The sequence below is a fragment of the Bos javanicus genome, chromosome 4 (assembly GCF_032452875.1).
Source record: "Bos javanicus breed banteng chromosome 4, ARS-OSU_banteng_1.0, whole genome shotgun sequence".
In the NCBI taxonomy this organism is placed as follows: Eukaryota; Metazoa; Chordata; class Mammalia; order Artiodactyla; family Bovidae; genus Bos; species Bos javanicus.
Genome location: NC_083871.1, coordinates 47,971,382 through 47,992,684, shown reverse-complemented (window position 1 = coordinate 47,992,684; position 21,303 = coordinate 47,971,382). Strand labels below are relative to the sequence as shown.

General features: G+C 39.0%; 1 long non-coding RNA gene across 1 annotated transcript in view; it reads left to right on the top strand.

The window, feature by feature from the left end:
• The window catches only part of LOC133246043 (uncharacterized), a 551,852-nt gene extending 530,881 nt beyond the window's left edge, over window positions 1-20,971 (top strand). The window contains exon 5 of the long non-coding RNA XR_009735878.1: window positions 19,904-20,971. This is a non-coding gene — a long non-coding RNA (uncharacterized LOC133246043). The remainder of the gene's footprint in view (window positions 1-19,903) is intronic.
• The last annotated feature ends 332 nt before the right edge of the window (window positions 20,972-21,303 follow it).

Below are 21,303 nucleotides of genomic sequence, written 5' to 3'. Positions count from 1 at the left end.
ATGGATGTGAGAGTTGAACTGTAAAGAAAGCTGAGTGCTGAAGAATTGGTTTCTTTGAACTGTGATGTAGAGAAAACTCTTGAGCATCCCTTGCACAGCAAGAAGATCCAACCAATCCATCCCAAAGGAAATCAATCCTGAATGTTCATTGGAAAGACTGATGCTGAAGCTGAAACTCCAATACTTTGGCCACCTGATACGAAGAACTGACTCATTTGAAAAGCCCCTGATGCTGGGAAAGAGCAAAGGTGGGAGGAGAAGGGGACAACGGAGGATGAGATGGCTGGATGGCATCACCCACTCAATGGACATGAGTTTGAGTAAGCTCCAGGAGTTGGTGATGGACAGGGAAGCCTAGTGTGCTGTGGTCCATGGGGTCACAAAGAGTTGGACATGACTAACTGAACCGAACTGAACTTACTCTTACATTGTTCCTAATTAAATGAGCAATTCCACTTCTAAAATTTATCCTACATAAATGTACACAAAACTGTAATAAAATGTGTAAAAGAATCTTTCATTAGAGCACAGAGTGAGTTGGGAATTATTTCCTCTTTTCTGGAAGAGCTTGAGTACATGTGATATTATTTCTCCCTTAAATATTTGGTAGAGTTAACTAGTGAAGCCATGAGGTGCTGAGTTTTCTTTTCTGGAATATTTTAACTACAGGCATTCAATTTCTTTAACATATATAGAAGTAGGTATTCAAGTTTTTCATTTCTTCTTAAGTGAACTTTGGTAGTTGTGTCTATCAAAGAACTTGTCAGTTTCATTTAAGTTTTCGAAGATGTTGAGATAATGGATAATATTCCCTTTTATCTTTTTAATAACTAGGATCTGTGATTATGTTACCACTTTCATTCCCAATATTATTAATTTGTGTCATTTTTTTTCCTGATCAGTATGTCTAGAAGTTATAGATTTTATTCATCTCCTCTAAGAATACGCTTTTGGTTTCACTGATTAAACCACATTATTTTCCTGTTTGCTAAGCCGTTAAATAACACTCTCATTTTTATTTCCTTTCTTCTGCTTACTTGAGACTTGATTTGCTCCTCTCTTCATTTCTTACAGTTGAAGCTGAAGTCAGTGATTTGATTCCTTTCTTCTTTTCTAATATGGGTATCTAGCCCTATAACTTTTACATTAAGTTCTGTTCAGATGCACCCCACAAATTATAATATGTTGTATTTTCATTTTTATTCAGTTCAAAATATTTTGTAATTTCACTTTTCTGTCCCATGGGTTATATGGTAGTGTGTTCATTTTTTAAATATTTGGAGTTTTTCCATATAGATTTCCACAGATTTCTAATTTAATTCCAGTGTGGTCAGAGTATATATTTAGTATAAGTTCAGTTCAGTCACTCAGTTGTGTCCGACTCTTTGTGACCCCATGGACTGCAGCACGCCAGGGCTCCCTGTCCATCACCAACTCCTGGAGCTTATTCAAACTCATGTCCGTTGAGTTGGTGATGCCATCCAACCACCTCATCCTCTGTTGTCCCCTTCTCCTCCTGCCTTCCATCTTTCCCAGCATTGGTGTCTTTTCAAATGAGTCAGTTCTTCGCATCAGGTGGCTAAAGTATTGGAGCTTCAGCTTCAACATCAGTCCTTCCAATGAATATTCTTGGATCATTTTAAATTTATGAGTACTTTTTTATGGTCTAGAACATGTTCTTCCTTGATAAATTTCTTTGTGTGTACTTGAAAAGAATGTGTAATCTGTTGTTGTATGTGATATTTTATAAAATGGTCAGTCAGGTCAATTGAGTGTTAGTGTTTTATCAGTTTTCTTCAGGGAATTTTAAAATTTCTTGCTGTATTGTAAATTAGTCTGTTATTCCCTTCAGTTGTATCAGTTTTTGCTTTATTCATCTCTGAGGCCCTAGGTACTAGGGTGCATAATTATCTACAATTGTTATATCCTCATGGTGACCCTTTTATCATCAAGAAATGACCCTCTTTATTGCAGCACTGTTCTTTTCTTTTTAAAATATACTTTGCTATTAGTATAACTACTCTAGTTTGAATTTAATGAATGTTAGTATGGTATATCCAATTCCATCCTGGTATATCTAATTCCATTCTTATAATCCATTTTATATTTTTATGCTTAACATGGGTTTCCTCCAGGCAGCATATCTTGCTTTTATATCCAATCTGACACTCTCAGGCTTTTAATTAGAATGTTTATATCATTTACATTTAATTTAGTTAATGATATGATTGGGTTTAAATCTATCATCTTGCTATATATTTTCAATTTTCCCCACCTGTTCTTTATACCCCTTTCCAGTTTTCTCTGTTCTTTTGGATTGAGTATCTTTATGAAGCCGTTCATCTCTGTGGTTGGCTGACTATCCATAATTACTGTATTAATTATATATACAAATCAATATCTGTATTAATTTGTTGTCATTTAAAGGTTTATACTGTGTTTTCTAAGTTGCTTTAGTTGTGTCCAATTCTTTGCACCCCTACGGGCTGTAGCCTGCCAGACTCCTCCATTTGTGGAATTCTCCAGGCAAGAATACTGAAGTGGGTTGCCATGTTTCCTCCAGGGGATCTTCTGACCCAGGGATTGAACCCGCATCTCTTATGTCTCCTGCATTGGCAGGTGGGTTCTTTACCACTATAAGCCCAGGTGGTTTATAGTATCCACATTTAACTTCCTTCCTTCTAGTGATGTGTACTACTTCACCCATAATATGAGAACATTATAAGAGATTCCATTTCTCCTCTCTTAGTCTTCTTGTTATCATCATACATTTACTTCTGTATATTATATACCCTGTGGTCTACTTTTATTATTTTTGCTTTAAGCTGTCAGTGACCTCCTAAACAAATTCAAATAATGAAAAGTCTTTTATACTTATTCACCTGAGTTACCATTTCCAATGTTCATGATTTCTTGATGTAGATCCGGATTTCCATTTCGCATTTTTGTCTTTCTGCCTGAAGACTTCCTTTAAAATATTTTCTAGTGAAGCAATGCTGGAGATACATTTTTTCATCTTTTGTATATCTGAAGGAAAGGCTTTATTTTGTCTTTTTTAATTTTTGAAATGTATTTTTGCTGAGTATAAAAGTCTAGCTTGTCAGGGTTTTTCTTTCAGTACTTTAAAGATATTGCACCATTGTCTTCTTCCATGCATCATGTCCAGAACATCTGCTGTCATTTTAATCCTCATTTCTCTATATTTTGCTTTTGCACAGGATGGTTTTAAGATTTTCTCTTTATCACTGGATTTAATGATCTAGGCTTAAAGTGCCTTGGTGTAATTTTCATCATGTTTCTCATGCTTGAGGACCATGAACTTCTTAGACCCTTGAATTTATAGTATTTATCAAATTTTGAAAGTGTTTAACTGTATTTTCTCAAATATGGTTTCTTCAAATTTTCTGCTCTCCCTCCTAAATCTGGGGACTCCAGTTACACTGGTAATAAGTCTACTAAAGTTTTCCCATTCCTCTATTTATTCTTTTTTTTTTTTTTTCTGTGTGTTTTGTTTTAGATTATTTATAAAGAATTCTCTTTAAACATACTTGTCTTTTCCTCTGCAGTGTCTGATCTGCTGTTAAATCCATCCTTAAAAACATTTTTTTAATATTTATTTATTTAGGCTGTGCCAGGTCTTAGTTGTGGCATGCAGGATCTTTTTTAGTTGCAGCGTGTGGGATCTTTAGTTGCAGCATGCAGTCTTGGCTGCAGCATGTGGGATCTAAAATAGTTCCCTGACCAGGGACTGAACCCAAGTCCCCTGCATTAGGAGTGTGGAGTTTTAGCCACTGAACCACCAGGGATGTCCCATCCTGTGCACTTCTTATCTCAGTCATTGTAATTTTCTTCCTTTGAGGCCATACTTGTTTTTTTTTTTACGTGTTATTTATCGTGTTTGATCATTTCTCTAGATTCTTGAACTTAGAGAATATAGCTATAATAACTTTTAAATATCCCTATCAATTCTATCTTCTCCATCAATTCCAAGTTGATTTTCTCATTCTCATGGGTCATGGTTTTCTGCTGTTCACGCCTAGTGTAGCTGGCACAATCATGACTTCAATGACCAATGCCATTTTATAATCCCCTAGCCTGATGAGAAGATATCACCCTCATGATTACATTACATTATATATCGAAAGAGATTAAATTTAAGTCCCAAATCATTTCAACCGATCAAGAAATAAATTGTCTTTTGTGGGCCTGACCTATTGAACCCTTACAAGGAAAGTAGACAGAGACAAAGGAAGTCAGAGGATTGTGTTTCTGGTGGCCTTGAAGTTGCAATCTCCATGAATTCTACAGCTGCAAGGAAACAAACTTTTCCAATTATCAAATGAACATGAAAGACGACCCTGGGCCCCACATGAGACCAGGACAACACCTTGATTACTAATTTGCAAGATCAGATCAGTCGCTCAGTCATGTCCAACTCTGCAACCCCATGAATCACAGCATGCCAAGCCTCCCTGTCCATCACCAGCTCCCAGGGTTCACTGAGACTCATGTCCATCGAGTCGGTGATGCCATCCAGCCATCTCATCCTCTGTCGTCCCCTTCTCCTCCTGCCCCCAATCCCTCCCAGCATCAGAGTCTTTTCCAATGAGTCAACTCTTCACATCAGGTGGCCAAAGTACTGGAGTTTCAGCTTTAGCATCATTCCTTCCAAAGAACACCCAGGGCTGATCTCCTTCAGAATGGACTGGTTGGATCTCCTTGCAGTCCAAGGGACTCTCAAGAGTCTTCTCCAACACCACAGTTCAAAAGTATCAATTCTTCAGCACTCAGCCTTCTTCACAGTCCAACTCTCACATCCATACATGACCACAGGAAAAACCATAGCCTTGACTAGACGAACATTTGTTGGCAAAGTAATAAAGTTATGAGCAAAGAACTCAATTGAGTCCTTCCTGGACTTCTGACCTATGTACTGTGAGGTGATAAATGGCTGTTATCTTAAGCCAGAAAATTTGCAGTCATTTACAGCACAGCAGTAGAAAATTAATACATCTGATAATATTTTATTGTATTCCAGATATTGTTAATTTTAACTTGTTTAATCTGTATTCCTATGGATAGTCTTGATCTTTGTTCTTATACACAGTTTGGCTATTTGAAAACAGCTTGATCATTTCAAGGACTGCTTTTAAGTTTTCTTAGGTGGACCCAGAGCAGTGTTTAGTCCAGGAGTAGTTTTTACCTGACTTCTGAAGCAGATGGCTCCACTCTCCCAGCTCAGAGTTCTCAACTCAGGGAGCAGCTGGGTTCTTTCCAGCTTCCCTTTCACTGCACCATTACTGAAGACACTTTGACAGTCAGCTGGGGTAATTGTAGGGCTTATTTCATTTGGTTCCTGTTTCTTGGAGATGGGAACTGCCTTTTATTTCTTGATACCCAACATGTTATATATTTTTTGTAGCTTTTCACTTGTTTCAAGATAATAATAATATTTTAGTGACTGCTCCAGGATTACAATATACATCCTTCATTTCTCATAGCCCACTTGCATTTAATCTTGTACCACTCAAAATACAGAAACCATGGAGCCATTTGTTCCATGTGGCCACCATAATATACAGCTATTATACATAATATTTCTCCATTTGTTATAAATTATGCAAGAAACTATTCTATTTTTTTTCTTTAAATAGGTGATTCATATAAACCAGTTAATGGGAAAAAAGAAAAAAAGTATTCTTTTGCATTTGCAACTTTCTTTGTGACTATTTACCCTCAGGCTAAGAAATTTCCTTTAGCATGTTGAAGTCTGCTGGTGATGATACTTTTAGTTCATCTAAAAGTACCTTTATTTTGCTTTCATTCTTGAAAGGATATTTTCTCTGGTTATAGAACCTGAGCTGATTTTTTTTCTTTCAATACTTTAGAGATATTGCTCTTCTCTCCCTTCCTGCATGGTTTCTGATGAAAACTCCACTACTAAATTATTTTTCCCGTGTGAAGAATGTATTATTGTTTTTCTCTTGATGCTTTGAAGATTTGCTATCCTGTCTTTGGTTTTCAGTAGTTTGACCATGACATGCCTTGGTATGGGATTGTCTATGTTTATTCTACTTGATGTCCTCTGAGCATGTTTTATCTATACATTTCTGTCTTTTTTCAAATTTAGGGTCATTTTTTTGTCATTTTTGGGCTTCTCTTATGGCTCAGCTGGTAAAGAATCCACCTGCAATGTGGGAGATCTGGGTTTGATCCCTGGTTTGGGAAGATCCCTTGGAGAAGGGAAAGGCTACCCTCTCCAGTATTCTGGCCTGGAGAATTCCATGGAAAGTCTATGGAGTTGCAAAGAGTCGGACACAACTGAGCGACTTTCACTTCACTTCACTTCAGTCATCTTTATTTAACTTTTTTTCTCGTTTCTGGGATTCCTATTATACATATGTTGGAATCTTTATTTGTATAAAAGGTTCTGTTCTTTTTTTCACAATCTTTTTTCTCTCATCTCATTGGAAAATTGCCATTGTTCTTTGAGTTATTTTGTCATCTTCATCCGGTTGTTAAGATCACTTAGTAAATTTTTTATTCAAATATTGTGTTTTTCAAAGAATACTGATTTTTTTATTTAAATACTGTCCATTTGGTTTTGGGGTTTTATTTTTATTTCACTTTTGATGTTTTCCCTTTTTTTTCATTTACTGAGCTCATATTTTATCTCATTGAAAATCATAATAGCTGTTTAAAAGTCTTTGTTCACTCTAACATCTAGTTCCTCTCAAGTTCTGATTCAGTTGCTTTCCTTTTCTCTTGACGATATGTTCCATTTTCTCATTATTTTTTGTTGGGAAATTTTGGATTTATCCTGGGCTTTGTGAATGGTCGTGTACATTCTTGATTTTGTTGGTTTTCTCTAAAAAGTGATTTTCTTTTGCTTATGCAACTCTGTTTCTTAAACAGTAACTCCAGTCTCAGTTTGGATCATCTGTCATTAGCTGAGATGCCTTGAATCTGTTTCATACGTGTGTGGTTTAGGAATTAGAGAAACTAGCAGGCAGAATTTGGGAAAGTTCTACCTCTTTCTCTTTGAGGAATCTCCAACTCTCTCCATCTGTGGATTCCCTTGACCATAGATTTTCTTCCTGACACATTCACTACCATGTGCTGGCTATGCACCCAGGCACGAAGCCACAGGTACAAGGAATTTAATTCTTTCTGCTCTCCTCTTCCAAGTGTTTCTTTCTCACCAGTTTCTGTCTACTTCTCTTCTCTCTCCAGTGCTTTTAGGTCATTACTTTTTGCTTTATGTCCAGGTTTTATAGTCGTTTACTGCCGGGAGTTTTCCAGGAAAGCCTTATAACTTCATCACCTGAATCAGAAATCTCTCTCAGTTATTTTATTTATTTATTTATTTTGGCTGTGCTGAGTCTTCACTGCTGCTGGACCACCCTGCACCACCAGGGAATTCCTCTCAGTTATCTTTTAAATTCAAGCATCTTGTCATTTGAAAGCAAAACACTTTGTCCAGGGCCTCATAGAAATTTGTTCAACTAGTTCACAGGATGAAAAGTATCTGCTGAGACTACTTTCTGCAGCTATTGTTCGTCTTCAAATCACTTAACAAAATCTCACCAGTTTATCTTGAAAGTACTTCTAAATTTTACCTACTGACTCAAAAACTCTGCTGAAAACTCTTTCTCTGGGAATTCAATGAATTTCTAGGTATAGCAGAATATGTGGTCTTTGTCCAGACTGTCCTACAATTTCAATTATTCTCAAGTTAGTCAGTCTTTGTATATCAAAGTTAGCCATTTTGTAGCATCATGCAAAGCTTCCTTTCATTCTATCTCTAAGAGTGTTTGATAACAATACTTCCTTGAAAAGAAGGAAGTGTGTTGTAACAATGTGAGGAAATTTTAACTAAGATACAAAAGCTCTCATTTTTTCAGTTCAGTCGCTCAGTCATGTCCAACTCTGTGCCCCCTTGGACTGCAGCATGCCTGGCTTCCCTGTCCATCACCAACTCCCAGAGCTTGATCAAACTCATGTCCATAGAGTCGGTGATGCCATCCAACCATCTCATCCTCTGTCATCCCCTTCTTTTCCTGACTTCAATCTTTCCCAGCATCAGGGTCTTTTCCGATGAGTTAGCTCTTTGCATCAGGTGGCCAAAGTATTGGAGCTTCATCATCAGTCCTTTCAATGAATATTCAGGAATGATTTCCTTTAGGATTGACTGATTTGATCTCCTTGCTGTCCAGGAGAGTTTCAAGAGTCTTCTCCAACACCACAGTTCAAAAGCATCAATTCTTTGACTCTCAGCTTTCTTTATGGTCCAACTCCCACATCCATACATTACTACTAGGGGAAAAAAAAAAAAAAGTTCTCATAAAACCAGCCATTGACAAGGCACCATCAGTTTGGAAATCAACACTGTTCGTCCAAGATAAATCTTTTATTTATAGATATGAAGGCCAAACATTAATTATGTCTTGACCCTTGCTTTTTGTGGGCAATTCTTTGTGTTCTTGAACTTCACAGTTATTTGCAAATCTTACTAATATTGCAGCATCACATTTGTTGGTGAAATCTGCTGACTCAATCTAGATAAAGAGGCTATGTAGTCTTTCAGTTTGTTTCACAAAACCTCTTCAAGATCATGTAACATGTCATCAATACAGTCAGTCCTCTCTATCTGTGGATCCCAAATCCATGGATTAAACCAACCACGAATCAAAAACATTTGGAAAAAATTCCAGACAGTTCCGATAAGTAAAACTTGAATTTGCCACATGCCAGCATCTATTCACATAGCATTAACATTGTATTTAGAACTAGTTAACATGGCATTTACTTTATATTAGATATTATAAGTAATCTAGAGATGATTTAAAGTATATGGAAGGATGTGCCTACATTGCATACAAATATTATACCATTTTATATAAGGGACTTGAGCATTTGTGGATTTTTATATCCATGGGAAGGTTCTGGAACCCATCCCCCATGGATACCAAGGGATGACTATACTTCAACTTATCACACTGTTCGAGAATGTGAACGTTTCAGTTTCTTATACTGCATCTTGTCCTAGCATTTTTCTTACTAAAATTGTACCTGATCACATTATTAGCATCTCACCTACTATGTGACTTCCTGTTTGAGGCAATAAGTTCTGCTACTAAATAATTCATTTTCTGGTTCTTTTTGTTTTGTTTTTTTACTGAATGTTACCTGCTTTTAGCAAGATGTTCAATGTTAATTTTGACATTCTAGTAGCCGTTTAATCTGCACCTTTGCTTCTCAAATGGCTGTGACTTGTATTTAAGTGTTTGTTTTTTTTTTTCAATTTTGTTGGTACCATTGCTATACTTGTAAGTTGTTTGACATAGCAGGGGTTGGCAAACTACAGTCCCTGGGCCAAATTCCTCCAGAGGCTGGGGTTTGTATGGATATCCGATCTAAGACTGGCTTTTACATTTTTATAGACTTGTAAACAAATGAATAGAATCCCAGGTGGCTCAGTGGTAAAGTATCTGCCTGCCAATGCAGGAGACATGGAATTGATCCCTGGGTCAGGAAGATCCCCTGGAAGAGGAAATGGCAACACACTCCAGTATTCTTGCTAGAAAAATCCCATGGACAGAGAGCCTGGTGGACTACAGTCTGCGGGGTGGCAAAGAGTCAGACACAACTGAGCGACTGATTACACAAACAAACAAAACATAGAAGGGGTGACAGAAACTGTATGTGGCCTGCAAAGCCTAAAGTATTTACTATCTCTGGTTGACATTTGTCTTGAACCACAGTTCCATATCCTCTACTGACCAACGACCAGCCTTTTAAGACAGCTGGCAGGGTTAGGAATATTGCCTATGTCAATGGAACAGAGATTTTCTGTCTCAGAACAAATGAAAAGTGTCACAGAAGTGAAAAGGGAATAAAACCCACAGATGGCAGAGTGGTCAGGCTTAGCCTACTTCTCATTAATGTTTCAAATCCCATTTGGATAAGCAGAGAGCTTTGTATAACCTTTGTGTGGTACTTCTGTGCAGTAAGAATCAAAAACTCTATGATATCCAGGCTAAAATCCCTTGACATCTGACATCACAAAAGGTAGTGTTTGGTCAAAAGGCTTGGTTTCTTTAAATATTGTGCCCCTCTGGCATCCAGTTCTGGCTTTCCCTGCCAAACTACCTAATTTTGCAAATTCCGACTCAGGCTCAATACATCCATGCCTCAGAGTGGCCATCTTGAGGGAAGGAAATGTCATTCTGGAATCTTTGTGGTTGAATAGATAAAGCACCCGAATGGATGGTTGAAGACCCAGGGAGAGAACAGAAGTGTAGTTATAGGAGGAAAAATTATATTAAAAAAATTATATAATTAAAGAATTATAAATGAGAACTCTAGGAAAAGATGAAGGCTAAGAGTAGGCATAATTGAAGAGTATATAATCATGAAGATTAGAGATGAGAATCTGGGCTTAGTCACCAACTCCTGAAATGTTAGTAGACATCTCTGAAAGCTCTGAGACTGATAAAAATTTACTAATTTAAATAAACTTTTGGGTTCACATCCTACATGGCCCAGTTAAAGTAGGAGTCTAGAGAAATATCAGAACTATAAAATAAAGAAGCTATGAATAGAGAGGTAGGAGGTCACCATATTCTTGCCAAATAGGCAGAGTGGGAAGGCAGGATAATATTGAGAAGAAAGATAGGAATATACTGCCCTGTGGTAACCAACCTCCAGGGTGGCCTTCAGTGGTCCTTGCCTCTATTTACACCCCAGCAGTCTCCTTCCACCCTGAATCAGAGCTGGATTGTGTGACCAATTAATGAAGACAACTATATACAACTTCTGAGGATAGGTCATAAAAGTCATTGTGGCATTTGCCTTGTTCTCAGGGCTCACTGTTTCTGGGGAAGTTAGCTGTCATGCCATGAGGACGCTCATGAAGCTCTGTGAAGAGGATCTCAAGGGAGTAATGGAAGCCTCCCACCAACAGCTAGCTCCACGTGACTTGCTAGCCATGTGGTTGCTGCTGCTGCTGCTGCTAAGTCACTTCAGTCGTGTCCGACTCTGTGTGACCCCATAGACAGCAGCCCACCAGGCTCCCCCATCCCTGGGACTCTCCAGGCAAGAACACTGGAGTGGGTTGCCATTTCCTTCTCCAAGCCATGTGGTTGGGCTACCTTTAAAGCAACTTTCCATCACTAGTCAAGCTTTCAAATGATTGCAGGTCCCAGTCAATATCTAAATAAAACTCATCAAAATAGGAAACAAAGCAAAATACTGAGCCCCAAACAACCCCAGCCAAGCCTACTGAAACTATAATAAAATAAATGTCTGTTATTGTTTTAAGCCACTAAGTTTTAGAGCAATTTATTATACAGCAAAAGATAACTAATACACTGCCCTGTGAGGAGCAAGACTGGGCAGCAAGTGGAAACTCTTGTCAATTGAGTAAATAGTTGATACAACTAGGAAATAGCAAAGGTTTCAAGGATTGAAGATGGTAAGGGTAAATTTTGAGATTCAAAGTTAGGAAATCCAGTTGATATTTGGGTTATGTGACTCAAGGTGCATGGGAGAGGAACTGACTGCCAAGAGTTGGTTCTTTCAGCTTAAGATGCCTTTAATGTTCATTCTAGGTGGTTAAGTCCAGGAGAATAAGAAGGAAAGGAAGGATTCAGGACAGTAAGCCTGCCTAAGTAGAATAGATGTTCTTGTTGACCTACTTAGATGCCATTTACTGAGCCAAGGCACAATTCCCTCAGCTATTACATCCCTCTTTAGAGAACTGCTGTGGTACCCCCTACCCAAAAATGACTGAGAGGTTACACTCTTCCTCAGGGTGACCTGCAGTCATTAACTGCGAGATACAACCTCCTCCCCAGGCTCAGTGCTCGACAATTCCATGATGCTGCCCTTACTTCACATCTCCCCATAGGATCAGACTGAGGCTGGGCTTTAGCTGAAACCACACCTTACTCAGCCTCCTCCTCAGGGCTGTTCTGCTGCCCTCACCTCATACAGAATTCACCAGAGATCACTCCCTGGTGAACTCCCTGGTAAATCGCCTGTGCAAGAATCCCTTCTGCAGGCTCTGCTCTGAGGAAACCCAACCTAACAACCAGGCTCAAAGAATGTGCATATACCTATAGCATCTATTGTTTGGCACTTTCCAGAAGCCATAATAGCCTCAGGTAGAGTGCAAGGGTAAGAACCCCACCACAAACTGATTTATACCATGAATATTAAATATTAGAGTCTCTTACCCCTGAGAGAAAAATTTAGGAGGATTAAGAGGATTTGGGGGCAAGTCCCTAACAATTAGAAAGAGGGGAAGTGCAGTGATGATTATCTCCTAACTGCAAAATTAATTTCTGAAGGACTGGCACAGACCATTTTCAAACCAAATGTAAGTCTGTTTGGATTACTGGGATAGTTTGGCCCTATGGGAGAGTTTATGGCTTTAGTGTAATGTCTCAGTCCTATTCGTTTTTTTTTTTTTTTAAGAGTGTTTTTTTTCCTTTTAGAGTGTTTTTATGGGCATGTATGTGTGCGCTCAGTCGTGTCCGACTCTTTGCAACCCCATGAGCTGTAGCCTGCCAGGCTCCTCTGTCCATGGAATTTTCCAGGCAAGAACACTGGAGTGGGTTACCATGTCCTATTTCAAGTGTTAAGGCATACTGTACAATAAAATAAATACTGACACCTATGTTTGATGCTTCTATCATAAAAGAAAATACAAACAGAGCTATATAATGTCATCTGCCATGGGATCCAGAGTTCCCAGGAAGCTTTAAAGATCAAAATGAACCTAATAAATTAAAATTCAACTATATCTCAATTAAAAAACAGAAACTAACACACCATTGTAAATCAACAATTCTTCAGTTGAAAAAATTTGCACATTGGGAGGATGTCTATTCCTGGAGAATAATATATTGAATCCAAAATCACAGCTTTTCCTACTCTGCCCAAGCCAATAACCAAGGGAAAATAATTGATAGAAGAAAGATTTTTTTAACTCTGTTGGAAAGAGCTTCAGGGCATAGTCCTCTATTAATTTTTAACTTTGATAGCCTCCTATTTGAATGACATGCCATCGTTGTTTTATAATTTTTCTCATCATTTTTTTACCCAGGTGAGAATTCCTCCCATCTTTGGGCTCAAAGTATAGCAAATGTAGAAAATTGACTCAAACCCTTAGATAGACTCACTCAGAGCTTTTTCTACCACCTCTTGCTACCAACTGGGCTGTCACTAGAGAAACTGGCCGTAGGGGAAAAAGAGAGGGTCCCACCAGTTTGCACACACACATACACACATCATCAAAACAAAGCCTGCTGGACTTCCACTCCCATCATGTATCCATTCATCAGGTCTAACTTCAGCTACACAGAAATGCTAGAGAAACACAGAATCAGTCACAGTTGCCTATCTCGGATTAAACACCTCCCTAGGAATGGCTCCAATCCTTACCACTTATTACTAACTTTTTATGTTTTCCATTTGGTAAGAACACTGAAGTCAATAATTTTGAGTCTGTAATTGCCATCAACTCTCTGTGAGCCAGAGCCCTTCTCTCTGTGCATCAGTTTCTTCAGCTTCAGGAAAGAGAGATTAATTTTGATCACTATTTCTGCATCAAGAAACAAGGGTTAAGGGGGCCCATCCAAGGTGGCGGCATAGGAAGACCCTGGATTCACCTCCCACAGACACACCAAATCTATATCTACATATAGAACAGTCCCTGAGAGGGTGGAATGATTTGGGAGAATGGCATTGAAACATGTATAATATCATATATGAAATGAATTGCCAGTCCAGGTTCGATGCAGGATACAGGATGCTTGGGGCTGGTGCACTGGGATGACCCAGAGGGATGGTACGGGGAGGGAGGTGGGAGGAGGGTTCAGGTTGGGGAACACGTGTACACCCGTGGTGGATTCATGTGGATGTATGGCAAAACCAATACAGTATTGTAAAGTAATTAGCCTCCAATTAAAATAAATATATTAAAAAAATAAATAAATAAAGGAGAACTGAGGACTGACTGAATAGCTTCCGCACAATTGACAATAGAAGTACCACACAAAGATGGGTAGGATAGACAGAGGCATGGAGTCTAGGGGAATCCCACCCTCAACAAGGTGCCCTGCAGTAGGGATGGATATCACTGAGGGCCCATGCACAAACTTACCCACCCTGAAAGCAAAAACAAAATAACAGTTTAAAGAGCACCTAGACTGCACAAGAAGGAAGTATGTCTGCCAGCAGGTCAGGGAACTGCCAGAACACACTCCAGGAATGATGTGTATGTATGTGTGTATGTCTGTGTAATATACATAAATATATATATATAATCTAATAAGAAGGCAAACAGAACAAAAACAAACCCATAGATACAGAGAACAAACCGGTTAAGGTGGGGAGACGGGAGGGTGAGGAGGTTTGGATGAAATAAGCAATGATTAAGAGGTATAAACTTCCATCATGGGGATATAGTGCATAGCATGGGGATTATGGTTAGTAATATTTTAATAACTTTGTACTGTGATAGATGGAAACTAGACTTATCTTGGTGATTATTTCATAATGTATAAAAATATCAAATCACTTGTTGCATACCTAAAACTAATATAATATTGTAAGTCAGTTAAAGTAAGAAACTGGTTGAGAGGAGATGACTTTCATACAAAAAAAGATTATATGATTACATAAATCAGAGGCCACCACAAGCTACAGCCCCTACTTGAAGAATTCCTAGTATATTGAGCATAATAAAGGCTTTCATCAATAAATAAGTATGTTTGAAATTGTTGAAACAAAGGACTGTTGACCATGAGGACTTTTTGGGTGGAATACATACTGAAAATTCCATGTAGCCAAGTCTTTGACAGAACTACTCCTTTTCAGCTTCATGGGTCTGTGATTATAGCTGGCCTGGTCAAACGCCAGGATGTTCCTGTAAAGTTATTTTTTTTACGTGGGATGAATGTTTAAACCTGTAGACTTTGAGTACAGCAGACTACTTTCCCACAGTGTGGGTGAACCTCATCCGATCAGCTGAAGGCCATAAAAGAAAGGCTGAAGCTTCCAGAAGGGATTTATCCTCAAGACTGCCCATTGAAACCCTCTCTGAATTTCAGCTTGAGTGGCCTTTCCCTGAATATTCTGTACTTAAAATTGTATCAGCTTCTACCTGAATTTCCAGACTGCCAGCTTGCCCTGTGGATTTCAGACTTGCCAGCTCCCACAACTATGTGAGCTAATTCCTTAAAATCAACCATTTAACCCCAATCTGAGTCTCCCTCTCTCTCTCCATGTTTGTATATGTGTACATATATGTGTATGTGAATATAAATGTGTGTGTGTGTATATATATGTGTGTATATATATTTCTGTGTATATATATTCCTGTTGGACCTGTCTCTCTGAAGAGCCCTAATATGCTGGCATTGTGTTTTAATTGAACCAAAGACATTACAGAGTTGTACAAATTTCCATTTTCTGGTTTTTGTTTTCTTGCATAATTCGAATCCTCTTGAGAGTTGTGTGTGTGTGTGTGTGTGTGTGTGTGAAAGAGATAATTCTCTTCTGGAGGAAACCAGGAACAAGATGATGGTGCAGAAAGGGTTCCTTATTACAAGATAAAGACAATGTAATTAAAAGATCAGGAAAGGGGAGAGACCCCTTGGTCACTCAGGGCCTTGACTATGCCACCAGCAGAAGTGTTACAGTTGTGCCCTGCTTCCTGAAGTGATTTGTGTTGGTCCTTTCAAGTTCTGAAAGCTGTGTTTTTCTAACTTAATGGCCAGTGTACTCAAGAACTTGAATCTGAATTGTCTCCTGACAAGCCTTTTAGCAGACCAGGTCTGTTTGAAGGGGTGGATGCCATTGTTAACCCAAGTTCCTGGCACAGCTTCTGCTTCAAGTTGGCCCTCACTGAATGCCTTCCATGCTAATGAACAATTTATAAAAGCTATTTAATGGTGATCTTGGCTTCATAGACTGTGTAGTTACTTTGGAATCCCTGGAGAACTCTTATTCTGGCATAGATATTCCATCCCAATAGTCCCTTGACAGAAGCAGTTGCTACAAATAGGATAGACTCCTTTATAATTCCTAAATGAGCAAGGTTTTATCCTCTCAAAGACCCATTTTTCTATGTCTATGAAATACTAACAGTAAGAATTTCTACCCTTTAAAATTATTATGAATGTTGAATGTAATAATGAATTTAAAGTCCTTAGCACAACTTGACACAACGCCAGTGCTCAAGAGCTATTATGAACAGAACAAACAAGTTTCTCAGATTTTCACTACAGATTTTAACTGAATATAGTTGTGTCTGGGAATGCATTGTTGGCCCTAAATATAAAGCAAATCACTATAATAACAAGCAGCCATGTATGAATCTCAGATCAAAAACTCAAGTGAGCACAAAATATACCTTCTTTTTTTTTTTTTTTTTTGATCATTCCATTTAATTTCTCTTTCTGGCTTAAATTCTGTAGAGTGGTAGAAATTTTCTCTTACCAATTTAGAGTATCCCTTTCCCAAGGTTTGTCTTAAGTGGGGCCTGCAACGAAGCTAAGGCGTTGGGTGGACTGGTGGAGGTGGTGGCATCTTGCCCGCCGGTCCTGTCTCCAGCACATCCACAGAGACAGCTGCAGTTATGGTTGTGGGAATGATCTCCACAGGTTGGGGTTGAGATGCCCCATCCTTTCCTCACAGGCCCTTTTTATCTAGCTGTTTTCTAATCTTCTTCCTGACATGAGTAGGAGTTTGGCATCTTTCTGTACTTGCCTTGCCTCTCTGGGGCATGCAAATATCAGCAAGGATATCTATGGCTTCCTTTCTGCCCAGACACATGATTTCCACATTTTTCCTGGGATCATGTCATCTCTCAAGGGCTCTGCCTGGTAAATAAATTTTCATCTATTTCTGAATCCCTTGGGGTAGGGTGGAGCATTCCTATTTAGCTTTGATAAATTTCCTAAGAAATACTTAGTATCACCTCCTTTGGGGCTCAGTTTTTACATGTGCAAGACTCTTAGCTTTTGTCAGAACACTGCTGAGGTTTTGCTTGAAAAGGAGAAGGGGAAATACTTAGATTAAAAAACATATAAGTCAAAAATCCCAAACAACATTTTTTCCTGCCTCATAAGAAGTCAATGATAGTCTAATGTAATTCAACATTTATAAAAGAAAAATTATTTCAGGTAAATATTTTGTTTAGAAACATGATCCGAAGAGGTAAGTTTTTGAAAGAGTATAAACTCTACCTGGCAGAGGGGATAAAATGCTATATGTAGGGAACTGGAGGTAGATCTCAAAGCCCTACCCAATAGAAAGCCAGGCTGGTGGATGCTGCCACACCCCCTCAGTATTTGTTAGATTCTGGTTGAAAGTAACCTGAAATATTGATAGCTTATTCCAAAGAAGAGTAAGATGTCTCCTAGAAAGCAGGGGCAGAAACAGCTGCAGCCAGGAACAGGAATGCTGTCAGTAGCTCTCCATCTTATCTCTGTTTTTCTTTTTGACCTCTCTTCAGACCATCTACATCTTTCTTTCATCCCTATAACACCAAAAGTAACCCGAAGAATTTTCCATGTTACTGGTAGGTTCAGTGATCTGGAAAGAGGCTGACGTGAGCCTCATATCAAAATCCAAATTCCTTGGGGAAAAACTCGGTTGGCCCAACCTGCATCTAGTGTACACCTCTGAACCAATTATTTGTGGCCAGGGTCTAAACTATATTTGAAGGCCTTCCCTGGCTGTCCAGTGGTTAAGACTTTACCTTCCAGTACAGGGGTATGGGCTCAATCCTTGGTTTGGAAGCTAAGATCCCACTTGCCTTGTGGCCAAAAAATGAAAACATGAAGCAGAAGCAACATTGTAACAAATTCAATAAAGACTTTCAAAATGGTTCAAAAAAAAAAAAAAAAAACAAACAACCCTGCACTTGAACCAACATGGCCACTCTGAAATCAACCTTGTGGATAAAAAGGAAGACAGGATAGTTTCTAGAAGGAAGAAGGAATAGAAAAGGAAGTGAGTGAGTCCTGAGCACACAAAATAATGGAACCTAGTCAATAACCCAGTGGTAAAATTCTTCTCTAAGTCAAATCCCTCAGATCCACTCAAGAACTTTCTTCCATCGCTGGTGAGGACAAATGTGGGGAGCAATGAAAAGCAGAAAGCTCTCTTCATGAGAAAGTTTAGGAGATCTGAATCATTGTTTGGTAATGAACTTTTTAAAGAACAATGTTCTTTCCCATAGTAGAGGAGAGAGGAAAAGAAGAGACAGATCCCACCAACTTGAGTAAGGGACAGGCTAAAGTTTTTATCTCTTGATATCTTCCCAGAAAAACTTTTGGCCATGGTGACTTTGAAGATTAATGGTATTTGAGGAAGGGATGGAAAATAACTTGGAGAGGTCCTGCCCCAGTACAGTAATATTTGCTTTATTGTGGCTTCATGAAAAGACTGTAACATTGTGAGCTATGCTCTCTTGGGACAGGGATGAAAAATGCAATGGTAATGGGTCACTGACAGCTCAGGGCTAATTCCTGAGTCAGAAGATGGGAGATCAAAGCAAAAAGTTATAGAAGGGAAAACCGGGCTACATGCCTCTCCCCTCACAAACACTCACAAAGCAATGGTACTAATAACCCCATTCTTAGGAAAATGGAAATGACTTGCGATTTCATTGTTCATGCTTATGCAAAAGATTGAAAAAGAATAGAAAAGAAACTTAATAATGCCAGTTGCCTGTGGGGGAATTGGATGGCCAGGCTACCATGGGGAGGAGACTACACTGCATACTCTTATATTTTTACCCATATGATAGCTAATAAAAAATAAAATGCATTAAAACGTTTTAAATGGTAAAATCATTAATAAGTAGCTGGAAACAAGAGTAAAGGGGGAACAAGTTTCTGGCCAGACTTAATGTATAAGTTTTAAAATGGGAAGTTTTATAACAAAAAAGAGATTATTTTCCTACAAGGGAAAAGAATCTGAGAAAGAATATATATATACATTACTGAATCACCGAGCTGTACACCTGAAGCTAGTAGTTGATATTGTAAATCAACTATACTTCAATTTTTAAAAAGTTATTTTGAAGTGCACAAATTGAAGATGGTGCAAATTAGTTTGTAGTTCAAAGTATCTCTCCAGAAACACTTTGGAGAGGCATGTCGTCAGTTCTATGTCAAGGGAAATGAAGTGCACCTGTATCCAGCAAAGTCTTTCAAGAACCCTGCAAGTTTCAGTCAGTGTTCTTTTACTTCTGCAATAAGATCAGTATGTCCAGAGAGGGTCCATGTCTTCCCCATGAGGGGGAGGGCCTGGAATGGATAAAGTAAGAATCAGAGAAGCAAGTGACCCACAAAGACAATAGCACAGATCAGATCAGTTCAGTCACTCAGTCGTGTCCGACTCTCTGTGACCCCATGGATCGCAGCACGCCAGGCCTCCCTGTCCATTACCCACTCCCGGAGTTCACTGAGACTCACGTCCATCGAGTCAGTGATGCCATCCAGCCATCTCATCCTCTGTCGTCCCCTTCTCCTCCTGCCCCCAATCCCTCCCAGCATCAGGGTCTTTTCCAATGAGTCAACTCTTCGCATGAGGTGGCCAAAGTACTGGAGTTTCAGCTTTAGCATCATTCCTTCCAAAGAACACCCAGGGCTCATCTCCTTCAGAATGGACTGGTTGGATCTCCTTGCAGTCCAAGGGACTCTCAAGAGTCTTCTCCAACACCATAGTTCAAAAGCATCAAGCAAGAAGGAAACCTATGTTGTTGAAACATCTGAAACTACTGAGGGACTGCTTGGTATTGTAACAGCTTAGCAATAGCTGATTAATAATACCCAAGACTTCTTTTCTTGTGTGTTGACAATTCACTAATTGAATTCTCTAGGTCTGGACAAGTGTACTGTTGACATCTGAGAGTCCTACAGAACAGTTTTGACCTGGAATATTTCAGGGCAAGTGTTGCCAATCACCTATGCCACAAAACAACACGACTTCTGCCAAACATGTGATTTTGTGCAAGCTGGTCTCCTGGTTGGGGCTGCAGAAAAGGTGAGTTGCACATCTTACCTCCTGACAATCGAATGAGTTGGCTTGTCGGATGGAGTTATTTAAGCCAGCCCATTTTGCTTTGTAGAGTTGCTGTCAACTGTCCTTTGGATGCTAGTTTTCTGAGTTTAGTTGTTTCTAGATCACCTTTGTGTCTATAGTGATAAAGCTATGCCTTTATATGGAGGGAAAGAAAACATAGATCCTGTCTTTCTCTTTGTAATAAATACCATGTGAAAAGAAAAATGTCATCTCCAGCACCTCCCTTGAGCACCTGCACTCTGCCTGCCTCCTGTGTGGTCAGAACTGATGCCCAGTGAAGGCAGTCATTAGCTGTGTGATGGTCAAGACAGGACTCTTGACGGAGGCCCATCTCCCAACATGGAGAATCATCTTTGACCACCCATGCCACAGACCCAGAAACATACACTACAGAATCAGAGATTTACAGACAGCTTTCTATGTGCCAAACACTATACTATATACCAGAGCACATATGAACAAAACACATGGAAATAAAATGTAAGTTTCTCCCTGGGAAGGTCATACTCTGTCAGGACACATAGCAAATACCCATATTTGGATACAGTGATACTAAAGCCTATTTATCCATGTTATTTGCTTGTTTAAGATATTTATTTAAAAACAAGAACCCCAGAAATAACCCAAACTGTGTCATTCTCTTACCAGGAAAGAGATCTGTTCCTTAATACTACCAGTTTCAAAATGAAACACGTTGTATTAGCTTAGTTCATTCTTTGGGGATTTTTTATGATTCCCCCCTCCCCCCCCCAAAAAAAAAGACCCTCTGGCTTGTTTTCATTTCAGAAGCACAAGCTCTGCTGTTCATGTTTCATTTTCTCCTGAATTTTCAACCTACAATGTCAATCCTGTAATCATTTTATTTCCTTTTCATATGTGGCCCTTTCTGGTAACCTTTCATATCATGTGAGCTTTCTTCTTAAAAAACATATTTATTTATTTATTTGGCTGCATCAGCTTTTAGTTGCAGCAGGCATGATCTTCAGTCTTTGTTGCAGCATGCAAGATCTTTCGTTGTGATATGTGGGATTTTTCGCTCCAACATGTAAGCTCTTAGTTGTGGCATCCAGTTCCCTGACTAGGGATCAGACCTGGGCCCCTGTGTTGGGACCGTGGAATCTTAGCCACTGGACCACCAGGGAAGACCTTCAAATGAGCTTTCTATAGCCTTTTTTTTTTTTTCCCATGGATAATCAA